Source organism: Tupaia chinensis, unplaced genomic scaffold (genome assembly GCF_000334495.1).
Source record: "Tupaia chinensis unplaced genomic scaffold, TupChi_1.0 Scaffold146304_1, whole genome shotgun sequence".
NCBI lineage: Eukaryota > Metazoa > Chordata > Mammalia > Scandentia > Tupaiidae > Tupaia > Tupaia belangeri.
In genome coordinates this window covers 112,576-119,197 of record NW_006206160.1, presented here as the reverse complement: position 1 = coordinate 119,197, position 6,622 = coordinate 112,576, and the positions used below count along the sequence as shown (strand labels likewise).

The 6,622-nt window shown below is 41.5% G+C and overlaps 1 pseudogene; it reads left to right on the top strand.

Moving 5' to 3' along the window:
• The first annotated feature begins 1,456 nt into the window (after positions 1–1,456).
• On the top strand, positions 1,457–3,421 carry LOC102479181 (26S proteasome regulatory subunit 4-like; annotated as a pseudogene).
• Positions 3,422–6,622: the final 3,201 nt, after the last annotated feature.

Here is a 6,622-nt window from a genome sequence, read left to right as displayed (position 1 = left end):
ACTTAATCTACAGAGAACAACTTTATGTTTGGTACTAAGTTTCAAAGGTCCTTTTTACCTTTTTTAAGCTTTTTACCCTAGGGTACATGTGGTTTTTCCAGAGAGAGACAGAGATAGAAGTAAAGGGAGAAATCACCCTCCAGGGAAGATGGCCATATCACAGTTCTCTCTCCACTCTCCTCTTGGGATTTGGGGCATGCTTAAACATGCATGTCCCACTAAAAGTCCTGACACAAGGCTTGGGTGAACTTCACTGTCTGGCACTCTATCACAAGTACCTTCATGCATTATTGCTGGGAGAATTAAGCATGTGTCTATGCAGAGCCACTGAAAGCAGACAGCTGGAAGCTTGTCCCTTGTTTCCCCTGAACTTCAGTTTATGCACTTTTCCTTTGCTGATTTTCTTGTGTATGCTTTCACTGTAACAACCTGTTATGATGAGTATGACAGGTTTTCTGAGTTCTGTAAATATTAGTGAATGTAGAGCTTGAGATGGTCCTAGGAAACACTGGGATTCCCAACGGTATTGGCAAAATGTTCATATCCTATAAACAGTACTTGATTGACAAGTAGCTTTTTGGTTTGTGGATGACAGTTCCAAGGTGGACTGATAGTGTCTCATTTAGGAGTTTCCCACATTACCAGCAGCTGATGGAGAAACTTCATTTTAAGAAAATAAAGATAAAGCAGCTCTGTGGGATGCATTTGTGTGGTTTCCTTAGTGATGAAGGACCTGTACAACAAGAATTCTTTCAAGATGTTGGTGATCAGAATAGAAGACACATGGGGAGATACCATGGTTGCTCTCCTGGCCTGCGTGTGGGGCTTCCAGGGCTCATCACCTAAACACACTGCCTAACCTCTCCTGCAGGAAGCAGACTGGGCCAATGTGTATTACCCAGACAGGGACACCCACACACCAACCAGTATGACATCCAGTGGCAGAAATTTTGGCTTCCTGTTTTTTTGTTTGTTTGTTTGTTTGTTTTTCCTAGTTCCCCTTTTTAGATGAATACCAATTTTAGCCCCAAGGAAGTGCTTAGGGAGGTCCTGTGGTCCTGGATATCAATAGCAATGTGGGAACCCTACAGTTCCCATGTGTGAGCCTTCCACTTAGCAACCACTTTCCCCTAACAAGTGGAAGAGTTGGGTTCACTGGGACCTCAACCTCTGTGAGACCACTCTTCTCCCTGAGTATTCCATGGAGTATGGCCATAAAAGCGCCCTCAAGGAGCCAACCTGAGCAGTGCACTGCTGCCTGTGGCCTCTAGCATCCCCTGGGTTCTGCTGTCTTTCATCAAAGGACTTGTCAGGTCTTTCCTGCATGGATTCCAAGATTCTGTAATATCAAGAACAAATGCAACTATAACCGATGACTATTAAGGACAATAATAACTACAATAGTAATAAACAGCAATGACAAGGATGAAATGATGTTTGAGTTAACCAAAGCAAGATGGGTTATAGTCATAGTGGTGGTCATGGTCCTGGAGGTGGTAAGAATTGATGACAAGAAAAAGAAGTATGAACCTCCTGTCCCAACAAGAGTGGGGGGAAAAAATAAAAAAAAGTAGGGACCAGATGCTGCTATCAAACTGCAACTGGTGACACCTCACATACAGTGTCAGTTTAAATTATTGAAATTAAAAAGAATGAAAAACTACCTTCTCATGGGAGATTTTTTTCTTTTTCTTTTTTCTTTTTTTTTTTTTTTTTTTGGAGAGGTTTTTGCTATAGGGTGCATGTGCTCTCCCAAAAGCCCATGTGCTCTCCAGAAAGACAGAGAGAGAGTCAGAGAGATGGAGCGAGAAATCACTCCCAAAGGGGATGGTCATGCCACAGTTCCTTCTCCTCTATTCTCCTCTTGGTATCTTGGGCATGCACGCACACTCCCCTGGCATGAGTTTAAGCCACTGGGTCCAGGACTTTATGTGTGGTCAACTACATGGGAGTCCAGTGACATAGCCATTACAATAAATGCTGGTCCCTTGTGGAAGAAGATTTTATTAGAAATAAGGAACTATTAAAAAAAAAAGAGGAAGAAAGATCAAAGGTGGATGATCTGAGGGGGGCCCCAATGTTGGTAAAACTTTGGAAGAGATCATTGATAATGATCATGTCATCTTGTCTACATCTGTGTGCTCAGAACACTAGGTCAGCATTCCCTAACTTGTAGACAAGGATCTTTTGAAACTGGGCTGCTCAGTCCTGTTCAGTCACAAGGTGGATGCAGTGATAAAGGTGCTTATGAATGACACAAATACCTTGGTCACAGAGATGAAGGTAGATAAGGCCCCACAGGAGACCTATGCAGATATTGGACAACCAAACCCAGGAGATCAAGGAATCTATGGAGGTTCCTCTCACCCATCCTGAATATTATGATGAGATGTGTATGAAGCCCCTAAGGGGTTCATTATCTAGGGCCCACTTAGCACAGATAAAACCTTGCTAGCCAAAGCAGTTGTAAAACAAACTTCAGTCACTTTCTTTTTCTTTTTTTTGGAGAGGTGTTTTATTTTGTTTTTTTTTTTTTTTTTTTTTTTTTTTTTTTTTTTTTTTTTTTTTATGTGTGCACTCGCCAGAAAGACAGAGAGAGACAGAAAGTGAGAAATCACCCCCCAGGGGGAATGGCCACACTGCTATCCCTTCTCCTCCATTTTCTTCTTGGGATCTTGGGCATGCACACACACACACACCTGGCGTGAGTTTTAAGTCACTGGGTCTGGAATGCAAACCGCAGTTGTCTACATGAGACTCCAGCGACATAGCCATTATGTTAATGCTGGTTCCAGTCACTTTCTTGAAAGTTGTTGGCATTGAACTTATTCAGAAGTACTTGGATGATGGGCCTGAACTTGTATGGAAACTATTTCAAATTGTTGAATGACATGCACCATCCATTGTGTTTAGGAGTCAACCACACTTCTGAGCCTTCAGCAGTGCATCCTTGATGAAATAAATGCCATTGGGAAAAAAGATATGACTCAAATTCTAGTGGTGAAAGGGAAATTTAGCAAACAATGAACTATTGAACTAGCCAGATGGATTTGATTCAAGGGGAGATGTGAAAGTTATTATGGCCACAAACTGAATAGAGACTTTAGATCCAGCACTTATTAGACCAGGCTGCATTGACAGGAAGATTGAGATCCCCCTGCCCAATGAAAAGACCAAGAAGTGCATATTTCAGATTTACACAAGCAGGATGACGCTGGTTGATGATGTATCCCTGGATGACCTAATCATGGCTAAGGATGACCTATCTGGTGCCAACAACAAGGCAGTGTGTACAGAAGCTGGTCTGATGGCTTTGAGAGAATGCAGAATGAAAGCAGCGAATGAAGAATTCAAAAATATCTAAAGAAAACGTTCTTTATAAAAATACCAAGAAGGCATCCCCAAAAGTCTCTATCTTTAGTGAACCGCTGTCACCTTCAGAAAAGTGGTCTGCAGTTTTCCTGATCCTAATGAGGAACACAACTATAAAGCTCAAAATAGTATTTCTTGTAATCCCCCACCAGCAAACAAAACTCTATTGCAATTACTTTTTGGACTCTGGTCCAATTATCTGTTTGACCGTTCAGGGCAATATTAAAGTGGTCATTGAGCCGTAAGTGAGAAGGGTGCAAATTTGAGAGAGAAGGACCCTCTGGGAGGCAAGGATGCACTGCTGAAGGCTCAGAAGTCTGGTTGGCATCTGACCACATGGACCTTGTTATATGTCATGAGTCTTAAGCCCTAGACACATGCCCAGACAAGGGACTCTTCATGTCCTCAGAATAGTAGCTGTAACAGTTCCATGGAGGAACCTCAAAGAGTCAGCTCCCAGGACACATTTCAGGTTGGACCAGTTCCCCTCTCTTCCCCTCACAAAATGGCCTCTGCTCATCCCATGCTAGTAACTATTTGTGTGTGGCACCTTCAACTGTGGCACCTCCAACCCTGTGAGACCGCCATGGCTGGGCACTGGCACACTATGTAGCTGCCTAAAATGGCTTTGAATAGATACCTGAGTTTTAAACAGACACCAGAGCTGGAAGGAGCTAGGACAGTCTGGTCTCTTACTCAAGCCACACAGGCAAGGTGCCCAAGAGAACAACATCCACAGCCACTCCTCTAGGTAGCTAAAGGTCTACTCTCCAGGACTTGCTCCCTGTCAGCCGCAAGTTGCCATATGGACAATATTGCTCTCTTGAGGACCTCCCAGAGCTCTTCTTTGGGTAGCATGACTATATTCTCTTCTTTGGGAAACATTTCTCCCAGAGTTCTATGAAAACTATATAAAAGGGCAAATCTGTGGTACAGGACCACCAATGCAGATGGCATAAAGATGGATCTTGATCCATGGTAGAGCTCACTACAGGGAAACTGTGAGCTACATAGATATGGTACACTTAAAAATGTATTATTTTTGGATGAATATGGGGCACACCCATGGATACCCTTCATATGATTACTCACCTCAGTCATCAGGTACTCACCACAGCTCCAGAGGACAAACTTGACAATGTTGGCAGGGCAGAAGATCCAATGACAGTAATCCATACTGGATGGCATCTTTGAGCAGAAAAACTATTCTCTTTTTATAACAGCAGCCTATATCTGTCCTGAGTGTGTGTGGGGGGTGGGAGAGTGGGCTGGTAAACTGGCCCAGGCGATTCCACATAGCAGCCTGGCAGAGTAGTGACAGCTTCCCCCCAACACAGCTAACAAGGCCAATCTCCAGGGAATGAGTAACAAGCTAGTACTCTGGCATAAACAGGACCATTTTGCTAGCACTGATGGTTTTCTGGGCTTCTGCCTTGGACACACTGGCCATACTATCCCATGTCAGTTTGAATGACGCTCTGGAGGAAAAATTCATGAAAGCAGCTGATTGGTGGAGCCCAACCACTAGCTGAATGTTTACAAGCTACCCAGCCAATCCTGTCCTGGTCCCCTTATGATTGCATTTCTCGTTCTGATGTGGATAGATGGTATTGGCTGGGTCCTTGTAGTTTCTGCACTGAAACTTCTAGTGGATATGGCCCACAAGGTGCAAAACTAGCAGTAGAAGGAAACTCAAATTTGTTGATTTCCTAAAAGGCCCTGGAACCATTTTTTTGTTGTTGTTGTTGTTCTTCAAATGACTACCACATAAAAGAAAGATACCACATTACTCTTGCATCAGCAGGGCTGGTTTTCTTTTTTGTTTGTTTGTTTGTTTGTTTGTTTAACTAATTCACTGTATACCATTACAGCATACAAATGAATTTTCTCATCCACAATACACTAAATATTGGCCCAATCAAAGATATTATCATACTTATGATCTTCAACAGATAATCTTCTATTTTGTGTTTAACTATTTTACTTCTTTCTTTTTTCCCTTTGATTCTCTCCTTCTCACTCTCTGCCATTTCCCACCCTCCTCCCACACTATCTCTGGTACCATAGTTGCTCTCCATGTGTTTATGTTATCCAATATTTCAGTTTGTGCCATAGAGGGCAGACTTTCAGTATGTATTGAGTGAGAACATACAATACCTCTCTTTCATTTTTTTACTTTCTACACTTAGCAGTAAATCTTTAATATTTGTCCACTTACTTCAAAATGCCAGGGCCTACATGTTTTTTATAGCTGAGTAGTATTCTATAGTGTATATATTACACACATTTTCTTTTCTTTTTTTCTTTTTTTTGAGAGATTTTTGCTATTAAGCATGCACACTCTCAAGAGACACAGAGAGAGACAGAAAACAAGAAATCACACCTCAAGGGGGATGGATGACCATGCTGCAATCCCTTCTTCACCATTCTCCTCTTGGGATCTTGAGCACATACACAAACACACCTGGCTTGAGTTTCAAGACTCTGGGTCTGGGGCTTGAACCATGGCTGTCTATGTGGGATATCAGCAATTAAACATTACACCGTCCTCTGGTCCCCACACTTTTTCAGTCTATTCATTTATTTGTGGACATTTGGGTTGATTTCACATCTTAGCAATTGTAAATAGTGTTGTAATAAATATGGATGTGCAAATGCTCTTCCAACTGAGCATTTTCTTATCCTTTGAGTAGATACCCAGGAGTGGAATTGCTGGATCATATAGAAGTTCTATTTGTAGATCTTTGAGGAACTTTCATATCATTGTCTACAGTGACTCTATTAATTTACATTCCAACAAACAGTGTAAGAGAGTTCTTTTTTCTCCTAAACCTTGCTAGCATTTATCTTTATTTTTTTTTAATCTGACTCTGACTGAGCATAGGTGGCATCTCATTATAGTTTTGATTTGTATCTCCCTTGTGATAAGAGATGTTGAGCACTTTTTCATATGCTTTTGGTCATTTATATCTCTTTCTTAGATAATTGTCTGTTGTGATCATTTTCCCATCTTTAAGCTGGATTGTTTTTTATGAGGTAATATGTTTTATTTCACTGTATTTCCTGGTTATCACTCTCTTATCTGAGGCATAGTTTGCAAATATATTCTCCCATTTTGAGGGTTGTCAATTCACTCTAATTATTGTTTCTTATGCTGTGCAGAAACTTTTTGGGATCATTGTCTGTCATTTAGGGGTCTTGTTCAAGAAGCCTTTGCTTACTTTAATGTTTCTAAGAATTTCCTCTGTGT